The 21305-nt window shown below is 37.7% G+C and overlaps 1 long non-coding RNA gene across 1 annotated transcript; it reads left to right on the top strand.

Annotated features, from left to right (window-relative positions):
* Positions 1-343: 343 nt before the first annotated feature.
* LOC140021089 (uncharacterized) lies at positions 344-1309 on the top strand. Its single transcript, XR_011825063.1, has 2 exons — positions 344-421; positions 1145-1309. It is a non-coding gene; the product is annotated as an uncharacterized lncRNA (long non-coding RNA).
* The last annotated feature ends 19996 nt before the right edge of the window (positions 1310-21305 follow it).

Here is a 21305-nt window from a genome sequence, read left to right as displayed (position 1 = left end):
ACTAGTTTCCAACGGTACAAGTTTTTCAATTTTGGACCTACAGAGTGTAAGATATAATTTTTCAAAGATTGCTCCTTAAAACTGAAATTTTTGAACTTGGTGGGAATCGAGTTTTTGGAGACTCTTCCCTATCCTTCAATACTAATTGACCATTTTGGACTTGCCTTCATGAAGGAAACCAGTTTTTCCTTGTGTTGTTAAACCTCACTTTTGAGTCTCGATTTACGAGTAATTAAGGCTCTTTTCATGATATTTTTTTAGATTATACAAGTGTACAATCTCCCTTGTTAACTAGGGTTTTTTAAACGATGATTTGTGATAGTCAATTATTAATTGTTCAGGCACTCAAGGGGACCTTCAAGAGGATCTCACAAGGGATGCCTAAATACTTGATTGTGCACCACTCTCTTATTTTGACTAGGTGAGTGTCAAGTGTATGTTTTATTGCAATTATGTGAATTGCTGCTTCTGAACTGAAAATTTATAACTGTTGAGTCGAGTGTGTACTTTATTGCACTCGTTCTCATTTAACTGAATCGAAATGTAATTGCCTGAATTGAATTGAATTGAATTACCTGAACTGAATTGAACTAAATTATATGCTATGGCTGCATATGTCGTTGGAGTGAATCTCCTCGATACACAACTAAACTGGGGGCGTGATACACAACTAAACTGGGGGACGCCCAAACTCATCGGCCGACCTTGAGACTCGAGCCGACAAGGGCTTGGTCGGGAAGCTTGGTGAGCCCTGAGAAAAACTAAAAGCTTGATCTATTGGAGAGATCATGCTTGGCCTACTCGTATAGTAGTGTCTTTATAGCAGTTCGGGCCCAGTGGGGTATGTATGGTGGATGGAGAACGGGTAAGTGGAGTTTCTACGGACTAAATACTGACCCGGTTGACGGAGTGTCATCGCGGGGAGGTAATTGATCGAGCATTGGTAAAGCAAGTGGAACTTAGCTCCTGAGAGCTTCTATATCCTTGAATTGTTTCTATTTACTTTTCTCACTCAAATTGTTAATTACTTGAATACTTTTGTTCTATTTGATAAAATTGATTGCTACTTGGATTACGTGCTTGCATGTGTGTTTCTTGGACTCACGAGCAATCACTCACCCCGTAGAGTTGTTTTCCTTAACAGGTGGATTGAAAGATTTTGGAAAAGCCGACTGGGTTATACTTTTGATTGGAATCTTGGTTATAAATGTTTAGTCGACTTTTAATGGTTGTATTTTGGGACTTGATGTATCTTTTGAGAACATGATGTAAGATTTGGATATTCAGTTAAGGAAGTGACTTTTCTTCATTTTAGACTTGTATTATTTGGTATGTACCGTTAAGGTTGAATTGAACAGTCTTGAGTCCTGGCGAGAGTTAGGCAGGCGTTCCGCGGATACCCTTGGGTTCGCTCTTGGGAGAAGTGGGGGCGTCACACCAAAAATAAGAAATGAACAAACTGTTGAGAATAGAGCTTATCTCACCTTAAATGCAAGGGCTATGAATGTGTTGTATAGTGCTTTAGACTCAAATGAATTCATTAGGGTCAAAGGTTGTAAGTCTACTAAAGAGATTTGGGACAAACTGAGAGAAATTCATGAAGGTAGTGAGAATGTTAGAGAACAAAAGAAATCTATCTTAGTTACCAAATATGAGTCATTTAAGATGGAATCTCATGAAAATATTGATAAAATATATTGTAAATTCAATGATCTTATTAAGGATTTAGAGGTTTTGGAAAAGGAATACACCTTAGGAGAGAAAAACAGAAAAATCTTGAATGCTTTGTCTAAAGATTGGGAAAGTAAAGTGACTGTAATTGAAGAGGCAAGAGATCTGAATTCAATGCCTATTGAATCTCTTATAAATTCTCTAACATCTTATGAGTTGAATCTTAAGACCAAAGTACAAGAAGAAGAAGATGCAAGAGTAAAAAGGAGCATTGCTCTAAAAGCATTTCAAGATGATGATGATTCGATTTTCTTGGATGAAGAAGACATGGATCATAATGATCTAGCTCTCATCACAAAAAGGTTCAAAAGAATCCTCAACAAAAGGAGATTCAGAAAAGGAGAATCTAGCAATTCAAATTCCAATCAATTCAATTTTGCAAGAAACAAAGGAAAGCAAGAGGCCAATAAAAGCAAGCTGACAAATGCTATGAATGCGGCCAACTTGGACACTACATGATTGAGTGCCCAATGAAGAAGAAGAAAGAAGGAAAAGCTCAACGAAAATCAAAATTCAACAACATTCAAATCACGTGGAATGAATGCAACTTAGATGGTGACATTGAAGAGGAAGAAGAATCTGCTCAAATAGCTTTCATGGCCATTGGTGATGATGAGATAACAACTTGCAACTCTCAACTTGTTAGTGATGATGAAACTGATGATGATCTTGAATCCTTCATTGAGAGATTGCATGATAGCTTGAAAGAATCTTATGGTAGAAACAAAGAATTAAAACAAAAAATTAGCTTTCTTCTTCAAGATAATGCAAATCTTTTTCAACAAAACAAAAAGCTGAGAATTGAAAATGACTACTTTAGAAAGGGTGAGACTGATCTACACATTGAACTTGATAGGAAAACAAATCTTTGTAAAATGTTCAAAAAGGAACAAGATGATTTGAAAAGAAAAATGGACAATCTAAATGAGTTGCTCCAACACAAAAAATAAAACTGTTTTCAAGGGAATAGATCAAAACCTTATCTTGGCACTGATGAGAAAAAGTTAAATTCTAATGCAAATGAGTTTACTATTTATAAGAGAAGACAAGTAAGATTTGTTAAACCTGTTCATACAAATAACTCTTTGGCTATGTGTAGTTTTTGTTGTCAAAAAGGTCACATGAAAAATAATTGCTATATAAGGAAGAACATGAGAAGAGGCATGAAATGCATGTGGATAGTTAGACATGATACTAACTCTCGAGAACCCAAAAATTAAAAGGGTACCAAATATTATTTCGTGAACTTTTATGTAGGTGAACTTGGTAAACATCGTTAAGAAATCAAAATGGTTCATAGATAGTGGATGTTCAAGACAAATGATCGGTGATCCATCACAATTCATCAAACTCAAGCTAAAATCAAGTGGAAAAGTGACATTTGGAGATGATAACAAAGCTAAAACAATTGGAGTAGGAGATGTTGGTAAGAATGGTCAGACTGTTGTTCATAATGTTCTTTTAGTTGATAACTTGGGTTATAACTTGCTAAGTGTTAATCAATTATGTGATAGAATTTTGTTTGTTTTGTTCAAAAAGCATGAGTGTCTGGTTCTTGATTCAAAGTTTAAAATCATTTTCAAAGGAAAAAGATTCAATGACATCTATGTAGTTATTCTTGAAAATATTGATTCCTCTAACTTTCAATGCTTTAAAGTTTCAAATGAAGATTCTTGATTGTGGCATCGAAGGCTTTGTCATTTCAATATGGATTTGTTAAAAGAAATTTCCAAAAAGGATCTTGTTAGAGGTTTGCCAAAAATTAAGTTTGAAAAAGATAAAATTTGTGATGCATGTCAATTTGAAAAACAAATCAAAGTCTCTTTTAAATCCAAAAAGTGTGTTTCTACTTCAAGACCATTGGAGCTTTTACATCTTGGTTTGTTCGGTCCTACACAAATTGCTAGTTTGGGTGGTAAGAGATATTGTTTAGTCATTGTTGATGAATATTCTAGATATACTTGGATGATTTTTCTTGCTCACAAAGATGACACTTTAAAAAATTTTGTTTCCCTATTTTCAAAAGTTCAAAATCTGCTTGGCTTGAATATTGTTAAAATTAGAAGTGACAATGGTTCGAAATTTAAATTTTATGGCTTTCCAGAATTTTGTGATCATAATGGAATTACACATGAATTTTCAATTGCAAGAATCCCTCAACAAAATGGTGTGGTTGAAAGAAAGAATAGAACTCTTCAACAAATCGCAAGAACCATGTTAAGTGAATGCAATTTACCAAAATATTTTTGGACCGAAACCGTAAATACAGCTTGCTATGCAATGAATAGAGTGCTTTTGAGACCAATTTTGAACAAAACCTCTTATGAGTTAATTTTTTATAAAAAAACCAATTGTTGGATATTTCAAAGTTTTTTTGTTGCAAATGTTTTATTTTAAACATCAAGGAACATCTTGAAAAATTTGATAAGAAATCTGATGAAAGTATTTTCTTAGGTTATTGTGGAAACAAAAGAGGATATAGGGTCTATAATAGAAGGACTCTTGTCATAGAAGAAACCATACATGTTACATTTGATAAATCTAATAATGATATTTTCAAGAGTTGTTGTGAAGATGATGATGTAGGTGTTCAAGAAGGATTCAAGAAACTCACGATTCATGACCAAGATAATACTTTATTAGAAGAAAATTCAAAGGAAGATAATCTTCAAGAGAATCAAGCATTAGAAGAAAATGACATGGATGTTGGTACGGCTAGGGATCTTCCAAAAGGTTGGAAGTTTATTCAAAATCATCCCAAAGAATTTATTATTGGTGATCCATCCGAGAAGGTAAGAACTCGTTCCTCATCTAAACAATTAATGGATAATTTTTCTTTAGTCTCGCATTTTAAGCCTAAAAATGTTGTTGATGCTTTGAAAGATGAAAACTGGATTTTAGCCATGCAAGAGGAACTAAATCAATTTGAAAGAAACAAGCTTTGGACACTAGTTGAAAGGCCTCAAAATCATCCTATTATTGGCACAAAATGGGTCTTTAGAAATAAAATGAATGATAAAGGTGAAGTTGTGAGAAATAAGGCTAGACCTGTGGCCAAAGGGTATGCTCAAGAAGAAGGAATAGATTTTGATGAAACATTTTCTCCCGTAACTAGACTAAAATCAATTAGAATGTTTTTGGCATTTGCATATTTCAAGAACTTTAAATTATTTCAAATGGATGTTAAAAGTGCTTTCTTAAATGGATTTATTGATCAAGAGGTTTATGTTGACCAACCTCTCGGTTTTGAAAATGAGTCATATCCAAATTACGTGTTTAAACTTTCAAAGGCTTTGTATGGGTTAAAGCAAGCTCCAAGAGCTTGGTACGAACGTTTAAGTGATTTTTTGGTTGAGAATGGTTTTAAAAGGGGTATTGTGGATACCACTCTTTTTACCAAACAAAGTTTCAATGATCTTCTAATTGTGCAAATATATGTGGATGATATTATTTTTGGTGCTACTAATAAGTGTTTACGCAAGGATTTTTCCACTATTATGCAAAATGAGTTTGAGATGAGTATGATGGGAGAGTTAAATTTCTTCCTTTGGCTTCAAGTGTGACGCCCCCACTTCTCCCTAAGACAAACCCTAGGGTATCAGCGAGACACCTGCCCAACTCTCGTCAGGACTCACACACTTATTCAAGCTTAAAAAGAATCCACAAGTCAACCATAGATTTAGAATTAAAGAAATTCTTCAAATATACAAGTTACAACTTCTAAAACTACCATTTATAATTACAAACCAAAGTCCCCAAATATAACAAAATTTACACTTCAGAAGTCTCCAATATCATACACAAGATTTTACTAGTTTCGATCAAAAGTTGCTAGTCTAAATTCTTCAATTTTCACTTCCAAAACCTGTTAAGGAAAACAAACTTGGGATGAGCTAACGCTCAGCAAAGCCAAGGAAATTAAACAAGCAAGCAAGTAGCATAGTTGAAAGCAACTTTAACATGAACTTTCATATAATTGTACAAGTAGGAAATAAGCACACATGGAAGGATACAGGAGCTCTCAAGAGCTATTTTCACGTCTCGACTGATTCACGCCATCTGGGGTTGACTCTCCGTCAACTCAAGTAGTATCGTGACCGTAACGCTCCACTTACTCCATCCATCTAACATAACGCCCACTCGGATCCGGAACCAAACATTGATGTAGTGGCGATACTATTCGAGTATGCCAAGCGAGATCTCAAAAGATTAAGCTATATCATTCCCCAAGGTTCACCAGGCTTCTCGACCAAGCCTTTGCTGGCTCGAGTTACAAGGTTAGCCAATGGGTTGGGGCGTCCCCACCAGCATGATTTATCGATGAGACCACGTTCCAATCGACTTAGACTCGTTCATAGCACTGAATCGGGATGAGCGGTACCTCCCACCCAAATAGGGTGTGATACATTCTGCCGCTCAATGCTCACGAGTTAAAACATTTTCAAGTACAAGTGCAAGTCATGTATATTCATTTGACAATTATCATTCATTCACAAGAGAAAGAGGACGAGGGCGGTAAAGTACACCCTCGCCTTGGCAAGTTCACGTATCATATAGCACTTGTATAATATCATTTCAATCATATTAGCATTGAACATGCACTTGACACTCACCGAAATCAAGAGTGTAAAGCAAGAGTAAGGCAAGATCAAACGAGCTCCTCGGGATCCTCTTGATCACCTGAGACATGCACAATTACAAATCACCTAGGTATTCAACCAAGGTCTAGTAGCATTCCTACTACCCTTACTCAAGAGATAATACGTTCAAATCGAAGACAATTATCACTTACTAGCTTAATCCACGAGGGTAGCATTTGAAATATCTAAGAATGCATTAATTCAAGTCAAGTCAAGTCCAAAATTCTCCAATTTGAGGGTTAAACAGATCTCTGAGTTTTGGTACGAAAATCGAAAAATATGGAAGATTATTTTCTTGTTAAAATTTCCTAGTTAAACGCCCAAGTACAAGTCTTGACTGCTTTAATTAAGATAACTTGTTAAAAGTGTAAAACTTTGAGGAAATGAAAGATACATTAGCGAGAGAAGTTCAATAAAGATACATTTGAAGTCAAAGTAGTGAAAAAAAATAATCAAGGTAAGAGGTTGGAAGTTTGAGATTTTTAAAGTCCAGAAGCCCGTTTCTATGCTTCAGGAATCTACTGAGATAAATAGTAACAGTAACTTTAAAAATTTGTAACTCGAGTTTTACAAGTCAAAAAATTATGAAAGTTATACCGTTGGAAAATAGATTTTTAGTACTACCACATCCTAGAAGACATTTTTCAGAAATTCAAATCACAAGTAGGCCAAATATTCGATCCAAGTCAAAAATTCATTTCCTGAAGGAACAGGACATTCAAGCAGGACATCCTACTTTGAGGAGTCACGGATAGTAGTACACAAGGACGAAAAACATGAAACTTTTAACAAAGGCCCATGAGTCTAGTTTCAAATGCCACTGACGACACCTCAATCAGATTTTTCTACACCAATATATAAGTATTTTACTGAGACTGGTCAGTGAAATCCGAAAATCTGGAAACTCATTTTTTTCACTTGGAAAAAATCCTTTTTCTCTTTTAAAAACACAAGACTTTATTCAAACCACCATACACTTAAGTATGACATTCATACCAACAATTAAAAATCAAGATCTATTTTTAAATGCAATAAATGGAACTCAATTTGGACCTTTCTACATCAAGATACAACATTTCAAAGAAAATTGATTTTTAGGACCTGTTTTTACGAAATTCCAGTTCTGTCATACTTGATAGAGTTTAAGAATCTGATCATAACTAAAGCTACGCAACTCGAAATTTAGTGTGGTTTGTGGCGTTCAAAACTAGATTCAAAATTCTAAGAATCACTAGAAGGAACTATTATGAAATTTGTTTTGTAAGATAGACAAAATTGAGCTACAAACTGCAGCTTTGACTATTTCTCGGATGCAAGCAGTGAAGAATTTCAGTCATCTTTGCTGGTTCACTACGGCTCATAGGAAACGAGTTAGGGGTCGCATTTTATACCAACGGAAAGCTCTCAGAGTCTAGTTTTGGATGCCACAAGCGGCACTCAATTTCAACTCCCAGACAGAGAGTTATAACCAAAAATGTGAACACTGGTTGGGGTTTCTTGCTCAGAAAATTTCCAGAATTCAACCTCACTTTAACCCTATTTTAAACGGAAAGATTTTTAGGAGATATTTCATACACATAACCACCAACATGTATCAAGTATTATTGCACCAAAATAACATAAAAAATTCGAAATTAACATGAAGGCTTCAACAAGACAAAAATCGGACAGCATACACTTTCCTTCCTCTAGCTTTCTTTCCAACTTTTTCAACTCAAACTATACCATATCTCATCAAAGCAAGTAACAAACAAGCAAATAAACACACAAAATTCTCAAGGCCTCTACCTATCAAGCCACCTCAAGTCCACTACCTAGTGTCAAGGTTCATAGAACCCATCAACAACCCAACTTAACTAGTTACAACTAACTAAAAACTAATCATAAGATGGAAGGAAAATAAGAACTTTGAAAATTACCTTCCCTCACAAGAAATCAGGTTTTGAATCACCAAGAATCTTCCCCCTTCCAGTCTCCTACTAAGCTTGAGGATGCTCCAAGATAATAGGCTAGGTTAGAGCAAGATTTAGGGAGCAAAAAGAAAGACGATGAAGCTGAAATTTCCTTGGCAAATGGAGGAAAAAGATCCGGTCAAATGAGGAGAAGAAGAGATTGTTTTTGTGAGCTTTTGTGGTGACGTATAGGCTGGAATGAAGCATAAGAAACTCTAACTAATTACTAGTGGTAGACAAGAATAAATTGAATTGGTTTCTCTAGGCTCCACATAGAGAACAATAGGAAGTGCTAGTAAGTGGTATAGCATTTTTAATTCCTAATGGAAGACATAATAAGTAGTCATAATGAAAGTGCTAGTACATTATACCATTATTGGTTCTAATGGCAACCAAAACACATGTGATAGTTAAATCCTCTTTTGGTTTCACGTCGGAGCTAATGCCATTCATAGGAAATTTTGATTTCTAACAAGTACTAGTAGTTCCTTTTAGTTTTCCACTAGAATGGAAAATGCAAAATTTTGTTTCTTGCACATATTAGGCATTTACATGCATTCAAGCAAATGTTTTCTACACATTTTTTTTAAAACAAATGCTAACTAATCAAATGCTAACTAATACCAAGATTTAATGGTGTAAGTGATACCATTTTCTAAAATATCACATGTTTATTTATATATATATAAAATAAATAATTAAACATGTAAAAGAATTTATCGGGTCCTTTCATCAAGTGATTCAAACTCAAGAAGGTACATTCATTAATCAAGCTAAGTACACAAAGGAGCTTCTCAAAAGATTCGGAATGGAGGATTGAAAGCAAGTTGGAACGCCTATGTGTACATCTTCCAAACTTGACAAAGATGAGGAAGGTATGAAGATTGATGAGAAAAAGTATAGAGGTATGATTGGTAGTTTACTTTAATTAAATTTCAAGTAGACCTGATATTATGTTTGCTGTTTGCTTATGTGCTTGTTTCCAATCCTGCCCTAAAGAATCTCACTTAATTGCCGTTAAAAGAATCTTTAGCTATTTAAAGGGAATCTTGAATTATGGTCTTTGGTATCCAAAGTGTCAAGAATTTGCCTTATATGGTTTTTCGGATGCTGATTTTGGTGGGTGTAGGATAGATAGAAAAAGTATTAGTGGCATATGTTGTAACGACCCCACCGCCCCCTAGGGCGTACCCAGGGTTTAGCGGACCGCCTACCCAACTCTCGCCAGGACTCGCTCACGTACTTCAAGAAAATAACTTACAACCATAAAAAATAAGCGAAACACAATTCCCAAGTTTAAAATATACATTGATACTTAAATTCATCTCCACGGCTCATACATGCCCAAATATATCAAAATTTTTAAAATCCAGATACATTCAACCCTAGTCGAGCACTAGTGTGAGTACAATCGCAAAAATTCAAAAACTAGACTTTGCTAGCATGTACCAATCCCCATGCTCTTGCTCGTATCCCCTGTAAGGAAAACAAATCTCATAGAATGAGCTAAAACTCAGTGAGGTTCCAAAAATTCATGCAGACCCAAATAGCAAGTTGACCATGATTTAAAATCACAAGTATCAAAATAGCGAGCATATGAAGTCAAGAAAATAAGTAATAACGCTTCATAAAGCCAAACACTGGATATTTAACATGTCAAGTAAAATGATACAACCGCTATTTCAAAATAGCTCCGCCATAGCTTGATCAAATAGTAGTTGACTCTTCATCAATTTTCAAGTAAAGTAATCAGTCCAGTAGTGCTCCGCTTAACGCCAATCCGTCCACCATTCAACTTTCTTACCGGGCCCGAACACCAAAATAAACACGTGTGGTAATATTCGAGCATACCGATTAGTCGAGAAGGTATCACTCCACTCGACAAAACAAGAGACCTAGGGTTCGTTATCTAATTGACTAGGCCCTTTGCCCGCTCGACTCGATTAACTAGCCTCAAGGTTTCTGGAATTCCAGAGTGTTCATGCATAGACAAGTATATCAAGTCATGTGCACTCAAGGCACAACAACAAGTCATGTTTAGAACAAGTGCGATAAAGTACACCCTTGTCCGTTCACACAAGTCAAATATTGTCCAAGTACATTGGTAAAACATGTAAGAGCAAGTATTAAGGACAAACATGCACTTGGAAGCACTCACCAAAGGTCTAGTGCTTTTCAAGGTCACGCTCAGGTGCAACTCCTTAGATGGAGTCCAAATCTGCGATAAAATATAAATCAAGAGTTTAAAATCAACTAGGGTTTGAAACATAGGAGTTTCGCTTCAAGAAAATCAAGTAAACGAAACTTGTTTAAGTAGTATTCAAATTACTTATCAAACTCTAGAAAGTTCATGCTCGCTCGTTTAGTTTCGATAAAGAAGTGATTTATACTTTTAAAGTCGCACTTGGCATAAAAGATCGAGAAAATCGTATTTTTTAAGGGTCGCTATTTTCATTTTTTTCAAGGGTACGAGTTTCGATGAAATTTCAGCTTATATACCTCTATCAAAGAAAACTCGAATACCCTAGACAAACCAAGTCCAATTCAAGTTCAAATCTTCGCTCAAGTCGCGAGTACATACGCCGAATCCTCGAGTGAAAATTTGGGCAGTATGCCCTTTGTATTTAGCTATTTTCCAGCCACTTAGGGCTTCATTTCTTTCCTCAACTCAACCCAAATTCAACATATAAGCAAACTTAACAAGATAGCTCTTCAACTAGGCTTAATATCATCCAAATACAAGTCAATTCTAGCAATGAAACTATCAAGATCAAAGCTGGAAACTAGTTTTAAAGAAGAAATTATAAATGGCAGATTTGTCATCCTTCGGTGTTTTGGTCATAACTGCAGCTAGGTATATCGGATTGAGGTAATTTTTATAGCGTTTCGAAACTAAGACATAGACCTACATTTATTATGAATACTCCAAAGCCAAATCATGCATTTTCATGGTCAAAAAATGAAATCTCAGAGAAAATAGAAAGCTGTCGGTTAAACAGGGCATTTGGGCAGTCAGGGGTATTTTGGTTATTTCACAAGATACAGTGCTCCGATTGAGCTGACATTTTCTGGGTAGACAGCTAACTCAAATCCATACAACTTTTATGTTTTGAGAAAGAACTGATTTGGCTTTTATCATGGATGAATATGCAGTTCAAGTTGATTCCAAAAACAGGGCAGAACCTATCAAATGCTGGAAATTCAACTTTTAACTCTACAAAGTCACAATCAAGCCCATAATCACTTCACAAGTTCCATTTCCTAGCTTAATAACACCATTTACTAGGTAACCAACAATAATCAAAGATGAAAGATGCAAACCCTAACTAAACATTCCACTACACCATCAAAAACTAAACAATCAACCAAAGCAAGCCAAGATTAAAAGCTTCTGTACCAAACTTAGCAAGATTAAGCAAGAGAAAAGGAAGTTGTAGCCTTATACCTTCCAAAACTACTTGAAAAGTGAAGAACCAAGCAACCACAAGCTTCTTCCTCGAAAAACTCTCCACCAAAGTTCCTCTTCCTACTTAAAAATCAGCTTTTATGGATTGATTTGCAAGGTTGAGGTAAAAACTCAAAGATCAAGTAAGGTTGTTGTGGTGGAAATGGAGTTTTCTCTCCTCTCTTCTCCTTTCTTATTTTCGGCCAACATGAAGCAAAATGAAGGAGAAAAGAAACCAATTTGAAGATAAGAAAGAAGGAAATTTGCTTGGTCAAAGTTTACTAAATTTCCAACAAGTGCCACACTATGATTTAAGGTCAAATTTTTTCTTTTCTCTCTATCCTTTAGTCCAAAATTTCGGCTGCTATAAGGAGATATTTAGGGCTGATTTTGCTCAATTAATAACAAGGAGATTAAGGTAATAAAGTAGTGTTCAAGTGGTGCACTCAATCGGTAGCAAACGGTGCGCGTCGGTTCAAGCCTATTTTCCTTAACTCTCTCGTACTCGTGTTTCCACTTGTGATTCACTCACTTATTATTAACACTTCTAATCACACACTTTTTCTTACCTAATACTCATTCTTATCCACCAAATTTAGTACACACACCTCACCAAGTGATCACACTACCAAAATGCGTAAAAACCCTAATTTGTCTAACTATAAAAGTGCAAGTAAAACTTTCAATTCTATTATGTATTACAACTATTGAGGGAATAAAATTAGTAGTAAAGGAATTATAAAATAATTTATTCAAAATAAGTGAAAATTATGAGCAAATATGAGCAAATTTTCAAGTCGTCACACTCTCTTTCTCTTACACAAAAAATCCGGGATGTCACACATGTCATTTTCTTAGTAATTGTTTAGTATCATGGTTTAGTAAGAAACAAAATGCTATCTCTTTGTCTATGGCCGAATCGGAATATATTGCCGCCGGTGCATGTTGTGCTCAATTGTTATGGATGAAAAGTACCTTAAATGATTTTGAATTAGTGTATGACTGTGTGCCTATGTATTGTGATAACACAAGTGCCATAAATTTGACAAAAAATTCCATTCAACATTTTAGGACAAAGTATATAGACATAAAGCATCATTTCATTGGTGATCTTGTCCAAAAGTGTGAAATTTGTGTACAATATGTTTGTTCAAAAGATCAAATTGCTGATATTCTTACAAAAGCCTTATGATACGTTCCTCGATCAACTTGTTTCGAGACACGTAGCACGTTTGCCCAAGGATCTAGCGAGATTGTCCAACGCTTGGATTGCGGGACCTAGAATCAAACGGACGACACGATTTGATTTAGATGGTTGACGACACTCCGATGAAGGTGAATACTCCAGGGGAATAGGTCGGATGAACAATCGAGGACAGGACGTGTGAGGCCCCAATCAGTTCGTAAGTTGATATTAGGGTTATTCATTATTTCGGTGTGGTTAAGTAGGGTTTTAGGGCTAAGGAGGAAACCCTAATCTCGGTTAAGATTGAAAACCCTAGTTTATGTATTAGTTTGAAATGGTTAGCAAACTCTAGATTAGCAAACCTCTAGTGTTACAATTTATTAGAAAGCTTAAGTGGAGTTTTATTTATCGCCCGCCTTTTCTACATTTTATGTATTAGAAAATTCCCCAGATAATTTTTATTGAGTAAATATAGGTTTTAGATGATTTTTCTAGTATCGGTTAGTTTTTGAGAAATTAAGAACATATATCGGACGTGGGACCCACTAGCGCGGAAAGTTCGGTAAAATTCGGTCAATTAGGTTAAGTTTTGGATACTGGAATTAATTTACCGGGTGTTAAGAGATAAGTAGAGGTTGCAATTTGGATTGATATGAGAGAGACAAGTTAGGTAGGTATTTAATAAAAGGTGACAAGTGTCACCATGTGATTGCTTCATACCTTAAGACCACTATTCATGGTCTTACCAATTGACTAATTAAATCAAAAAATAACCAAAAATTCTTCATTTCTTCTCCCTTGTTGGCCGGCTCTCTCTCTCAAAAAGAAAGGAAAAAACTCTTCAAGTTTTGCTTCCATTTTGCTCCAAATCATCAAAACCAACCATTGAAACTTGAACTTACTCCGTAGAACCTCTTCAATTAGTGTTAGTAAGTTGTTTGGTGGAGTGATTTGGAAACCTAGGAGGACCTCTTGCTCTCTCTCTCTTGTTTTTAAGGTAAGTTGTGAAGAACCACCCTCCTCCCTTAATTGATGCTTAAATCATGCTTAGTGGTAGTATGAGATGCAAGTTTATGGATTATTTCTTGATTTGTGGTTGAAGTGATGAAGTTTTATTATTTTTGGGGATTTTTCTGTTTTAATATAAGCATGATTGTGTGACTATCTATGATGATTTTAAATGGTATATAATGACTCTAGGAGGTGGAAAAAGTGATTAATTGCAACCAATTTCTGGTTTGGAAGAAATTTCAGAAAATTAGGGTTTTTTTGGGAACATTCTGCCCGAATTTTTAGCTCCTAGTTAGAGGCCGAATTGGCCTTGGCTTAAAACATGAAAGTTGTATGGAATGACATTTTAGAGGTGCCTACAAAATTTTAGGTCAATCAGCGTAGTGTAGAATGAGAAAAGTTGAAATTACTATTGCTGTTCTGGTTTTACCCGAATGTAAGAATTTCGCCGGTAATTGATTATTTTGGTTAGGAATGCTTCCGAATTGGTTGTTGAGGCCTTCTGATGAAATGTATCCCTGTTTCGTAGATTTCATCTGGTTTTGGAATTTCTGGATTCGGACTTGGATACCCTGATTTATGATGTTTCCGCTAGAATGCGTTCTGTGAATCTGTTTTTGTGATTCTGGTGTAGTATTTTGCATTTTTGACCAAGTTACCCTCGAAACTGGACTGAGTATCCTTCTTCAACATTGTAGCCTCTTAAGTCCTGAATATATCTGCAAAATTTCCGGTCAAACGGATCTGTGTAGCTCGAGTTATAACCAAAACACTCGCACCTATTTTGTACCCTGAAATTGTGTACGTTTTGAATTTCAGCTTCTGACCGTGCATTTTTCCGTTTTGATCCCGTACGATCTGGGTGTCAACTCCTTCATAAGAAATGTAGATCTTGGTTTTAGCTTCGAAACGGTATAAAGTACGTCGAAATCCGAGTTCCGTAGTTTCCGTTATGATCAAAACAAGATTGATCGTCAGAACTGCCTTTGATCTGGACAGTTTTGACGGGTACTTTGGCACTCAACTTTCGTTCTGTTCTGAATGAATTCATGATACGTTCCTCGATCAACACGTTTCGAGACACGTAGCACGTTTGCCCAAGGATCTAGCGAGGATGTCCAACGCTTGGAATTGCGGGATCTAGAACCAAACGGACGACACGATTTGATTCAAGACGGTAGACGACACTCCGATGAAGGTGAATACTCCAGGGGAATAGGTCGGTAGAACAATCTAGGACAGGACGCAAGACTGCTCAAAACCCTTGCCAAAGCAAGTAAAGGGGTCGAATCTCTCTCTCAAGAAGAATCGAAAATATGCAAAACTTTATTGATAAAACGTCTACCTAAAACCTTACAAAGCAAGCCTATTTATAGGCTAAAGTGACTGAAACCCTAAAGGGACTAGGAAAGGGAAAAGTCGGCCCATGGTCTTGGGACAAGATGGGCCGGCCCATGCTCTTACTTAAACACTAATCAATTGCTAAATAACTACTAAGGCCTAAGGCCTATGAGAGTCTTGAGTTAAAGCCGCTATCCATCTCGCCATCCGTGCACACATCAGTCCCCTCCTCTTAAGAAGGATTTGTCCTCAAATCTGGATGGAGATGAATGATACTAACAAGAGTTGCCAGTATGACGCCTCAAATCTCCACATATTGGCCCTCTTTGATTGAATAACACTTGTACATGTTACGATTAATATAATTCGGTGCACATGTCTCTTAGTCAGCTTCAAGGGCCTCTCGAACAAGGACATTCGCCAAGGTAAGAAGGAACGTGTGTAAGGCTTGTGAACGTTCCAGGTTGCAACACAAAGCTCTCCAATTTGTCTTCGAGTATGGGCATTCACGTGCACTTGATAACGATGTTCGTTGGGACTAAAAAAATCCCGAATCTGGTTGTGCAAGATGGTACAGTTCGACCCTAGGCATTGCTGAATCGACTCAACTTTCCAAGCTGGAGGTAGGACACTGAACCACCAGTGTTGTACACCCATATAAACATGACCCAGGGAGGTAGGGGTAGCATTCGGATTGTGATTGACACACTTGTGTGCATCACCCAACATAAGTGGTAGTAATGAAGTGAGACGCACTCCATACGAATCACATGTGTTCGCGCCACATGCATCTGGAACAAGTACGAAATCAGGTTGCAACTCCTTAGTCATAGTTGGGGAATTTTGGCCAACTTTACAACCTACAAACACAAAATAACCTTCAACTTGAAACAATTCAGAAATTGGATAAAGAAATAAGGGAACATTATTAACTAAATAGTAAGAAGGTTTGGAGCAAGATTGAAATGTGAGAACTCCCTTTGACACTTCAATATTCCTTCCACCAATTGATTCAACTTGATAGTCCAGTGCTAGTCCTTCCTCATCAAGATCTACGTAAGAGCAACAAGAGTTAGTGCTAGTAACATGCTCAAAATAAGGCAAAGGTGATGAATGAACCATAGGTAAAGGACAAGAAGTAGAATCTGGAATTTCCCTTTTAAGATGAGCTCGAATGAATCCTCCAATGGTGCGGACAGATTTGATTGGACATTGTTCCATGAATTGATACTAAAGAGATTTAGTTCCTAAAAGACAAACTCCATGGAAACTCACAAAGTGTCCAAGTGACTTCGGGATGGAACATGCCATGACCAACTCTACTTGACTTTGTTTAACCTGCACAAACGAGGATATACTAAACAAAACACATGTTATCCGGTTAGCAAACAAAGTGTTCACACGTTCAATGTTTGCAGACATGGTCAACTCTTTTTCTTGACTCTTCACTAAGGCCAAATTGTTCTTGCTTATCCCCACTCCCTTCTTCTCGGACCATTGATCCTTCATTGCACTTGAGTTTTGTTTTTCATTGGGGAGCTCTTGTTCACGGCTCGGCAGCAACTCATTCGTACGTGGCTCTTCAATCAACGAGGGACTAGACTGAATTTTTCCTTTATTACCACCGGTTGGCACATGGTTAAGTTGCTCCAAGTGTGAATCCAGCACTTGGCTAAGTCTTTCCATCATGTCATCAATCAATGCTTTAGTCCGACTTCGGAATTTTTCCTTTGATTCATGAAGCGTTGACTCAATTCGAGAATTCTCAAACTCCTCGTCTTGATTGTCAAGACACTTCTTAGATGCACCTCGTTTGCTTGAAGTTGACCTCGATTTAGATGCTCTACGCAGACTTCTTTGCTTCTTCTCATACTCATCACAATCTTGTTTATACCTTTCATATACACACAAAGCACGGTGGCGTTGCATCTCCTCCCGGAGTGAATGATACCCACGTTGTGAACTGGATGGCATGGAGCTAGAGTACTTGAGAGTAGTCTGCTTGGAACCCCTCCTCTTGAGAGGCTCATTCTCCAAGAATTCTTGGTTGTATGAGTAAGAGGCAACTCCCCTAGGCATGATTATGTGACCTGCAAAAATGGTTAGCAAAGAAAAGGAATTTTCCTCCCACACACAAGCTCACATTTGTACACTCGACTCTCGTGTATCACTCAGGTTGATGACACTCTAATGGTCTTACCATTACACTTACGTTGCCGGATTGAGTAACTTGAGCAATGCCGCACAAGGTCCAAGAATTGTTCACCAAGTTTCGCACAAGAGTAACCAACGAGCAAAGATACTTTGGACACACTTGAGATACTGTTTTATGACCTAAATAATGTAGGTGAGCAGCCCAAGATAATCGACACTAGATAAGACACAAAACTCAAAAGCTGAAATTTTGGAATTCCTAGGAAGAACTCTACCCGCACCAATTTCTGGAATTTGTTGGGTTGCTGTTTTCATGCCCTTTTGGTCAGGGTTTTGGGGTATTGTTGGTGTTGTTTTGGTGAATGAGTCAGCCCTTAAACTTAGCCCAATCCGATCACAAAGGGCTGTTTCACTAATTCGAGAATGCGGCTGGTTTGGCTTGTCAAGGTGTGGCGGTCGGCTTGTGGGTGTAGGAGGCTGGATTGTGTATTGAGTGGGCTGGCTTATGTCGGTTAGCACTCGTAGTTGCCACCGACCTTGGACACAAGATTGTGTAGAGGTGGCCGAATGTGAGACAGAATTTGGGACACTGAATTGGTGAATATATGGGCGGAGGTGGTCGGTCAAGACATTTGGGAAATGATTTTGGTGTGCTGGCCGAATGTGAAACAGAATCTGAAAGACTGAATGGGTTATTGAATTGTGGGTGGTGAAGGTCGGTCAAGGCCTGGGAAATGAGTTGGTGTTTGGCCGAATGGAAGACTGAATTGGTGATTATAGGGCAGTGGAGGTCGGTTGGAGGGAAGCTTGGGTGGTATATTAAGTGGGCTGTGGGGTCTGTTAAGAGCTTTTGGGGGAATGGTTTGGGATGGCCGAATAAGTTTCTTGGGTCCTATTAATCCTACCAGAATTAGGAGTAGTTGGGTCACGGTGGGACTTGGGTTTTCCAAGTAGGAGACTAGAGCCAATATCCTTGCTTTCCTTCCCCTTTTTTTTCCTCTTTCTTTTTTTTTTCGTTCCTTTTGTTTCTATTCTGTCTTCCTCTCTTTTTTTTTTCTTTTTCTGGCTCAATCAGATTTTGCACGACTCAATTCCAGTCCCAAGAAAAGAATTCAGCACAATTCTGGTTTCAAGAACTTCCAAACCAGTCTTTGGTAGGCCAAGATTTTGAAGAAACTTGCTCAAGAAGCTCAAGAACTCACCCAAGGATGTTTTGGTATTCAAGTTTTGCAAGACAAACAACACAAAAGTTCAAGAACAAGAGTAAACAGGCTCGGCAGACCCAACAACTAAATTCCAGCAATGACTTCAAGGGCCACAACTAGGTATGCGACTCTCTCTCCTTTTCTCTTTTTTTTTTTTTGACTTTTGCTGGGTTGTTTACACGGCCCCAACAACACAACAACCAACCAGAATGGACCCACTATCTGGACACATATGAATCAGCAATTAACGAAGGGGGAATCTAGACAGATTGCTACAACACAAGATGCGACAAGGAGGGAAAGGAACCCTAGCTGCCGCAAAGGTTTTTTTTTTTTTTTTTTTTTTCCCACGGACAGTTTGGGCTGCTATGACATGCACCACTTGAACAGAAATTTGGTGCAACAAACGACACCAGACTTGGCCAGATTCGGTGATGGCAACAACGACCCAAGAACAAGACAAATTGTGGAGGTGCAACTATGGGATGCTACGGCACAAATTGACGAAACAAGACACAAAAAGGAATTGCGGACAGATTTCTTTTTTTTTTTTTTCTCACAAGGAACTACACGGATAGAATACTTCGGACAGCAACACACAAGGAATACGGTCAGAATTGAAGAACAAAGTCACAACTGAATTGATGCCACAAGACACAACGAATTGCGGACAGATTTTGGAACACAAGGAAGCACACGAACAGAAAATTTTTTTTTTTTTTTTCTCACAAGGAACTACATGGATAGAATACTTCGGACAGCAACACACAAGGAATACGGTCAGAATTGAAGAACAAAGTCACAACTGAATTGATGCCACAAGACACAACGAATTGCGGACAGATTTTGGAACACAAGGAAGCACACGAACAGAAAATTTTTTTTTTTTTTTTTTTTGACTAACAATGGCGCAACAAGACAACAACTACGACCAGAATTTTATGACAAGGGACACGACTTGAAACAAGGAACTACTCGGTCAGATTTGTTTTTTTTTTTGACAAATGACGCAACAAAGATGTAACTACTCGAACAGAATTTGGTAACAAAGGCAGCGGAATCTAATAAGAACAGCAAAACTAAGACAAAACTACGGATATAACGGAAGATACCTCCACCAAAGCTCTGAAGCCAACTGATACGTTCCTCGATCAACACGTTTCGAGACACGTAGCACGTTTGCCCAAGGATCTAGCGAGGATGTCCAACGCTTGGAATTGCGGGATCTAGAACCAAACGGACGACACGATTTGATTCAAGACGGTAGACGACACTCCAATGAAGGTGAATACTCCAGGGGAATAGGTCGGTAGAACAATCTAGGACAGGACGCAAGACTGCTCAAAACCCTTGCCAAAGCAAGTAAAGGGGGTCGAATCTCTCTCTCAAGAAGAATCGAAAATATGCAAAACTTTATTGATAAAACGTCTACCCTAAAACCTTACAAAGAAAGCCTATTTATAGGCTAAAGTGACTGAAATCCTAAAGGGACTAGGAAAGGGAAAAGTCGGCCCATGGTCTTGGGACAAGATGGGCCGGCCCATGCTCTTACTTAAACACTAATCAATTGCTAAATAACTACTAAGGCCTAAGGCCCTATTCGGCCAACTCATTTGGAGGCCCACTTGACTCTTCATGGGCTTGGGTCATGGTGTAGATAACTCGATTAAAATCCTTCAAGCCTTCAATATCTCTATGGACTCCATGTTGGTTTTGGACAATTCGAACAAGGGCTTGGAGGGATTCTTTGAAGAGCTTGGCTCGTGCACGTGTGACTGGGCCCAATGGAACTCGGACTGGGTCATTACTTGGGCTAAGGTCCGTGCACACATCAGTCCTGCATTAAATATGACGGACATACTAATAAGTATTCCTTCTTATTTAATAGCCGTCGTCTTGCACTTGTATCACTTACTTATGACCAACTTTGTATTGATCTAGCATGCATGAAAAGTGAGATTGAGCGTTATAGAATGGAGAAAAAGCTAGATGAGGGAATTGTGCCTGAAGAGGTAAAACCCGAGGGAGTTGAAAATAATGAGATGAAAGGGTCAGCTGTTGAACTAGAAAAAGAGATGGAAAAATCTAATGAGATGGGTGGTAAAAAGGAAGAATGGAGAGAAAGTGGGCTGATCTTGAGCAACCCGGTGAAGGCCTATTATTTTCCTAACGAACTTACCTTGCTTTGTTTAGTGTTTCTTCTTTTATAGAGATCAAGCAAAGGCAAGTTGAGCTAATCTTGGTGTGTTCCATTCCAAAATCAATTGTAGACTTTGCAAGCCTCCATGGAGTTTGGTACTCCAAGAGTTAAACCCCGTTTGTATCCATTCATGGAACAATGTCAACTCAAATCAGTCCACACCAAAGGGGAGTTGCTTTGAGCTTATCTTGAAGGGAAAACTCCACATTTTGGGGATGGTTGTGTATCAAGGGTTCGTTTCAAGAACAAGTACCTCAATGACCATTATGATTTTCATCTTGCCCTTAGTCCACATGAATCTCCAACATCACCAAATCCGCCTTAGGGCCTTGCAAGTGTGTTCGGGCCGGAGTTCGATTTCGTGGGATACACTTCACACCACTTTGAGGACCCTTACCTCATGACCACAAACGATCAAGTTGAGCATACATTGAAGATGG

This window comes from Coffea arabica, chromosome 11e, assembly GCF_036785885.1.
Source record: "Coffea arabica cultivar ET-39 chromosome 11e, Coffea Arabica ET-39 HiFi, whole genome shotgun sequence".
Taxonomy (NCBI): Eukaryota; Viridiplantae; Streptophyta; class Magnoliopsida; order Gentianales; family Rubiaceae; genus Coffea; species Coffea arabica.
The sequence above is the reverse complement of the archived record's forward strand: the minus strand, read 5'-3'. Positions and strand labels throughout refer to the sequence as shown.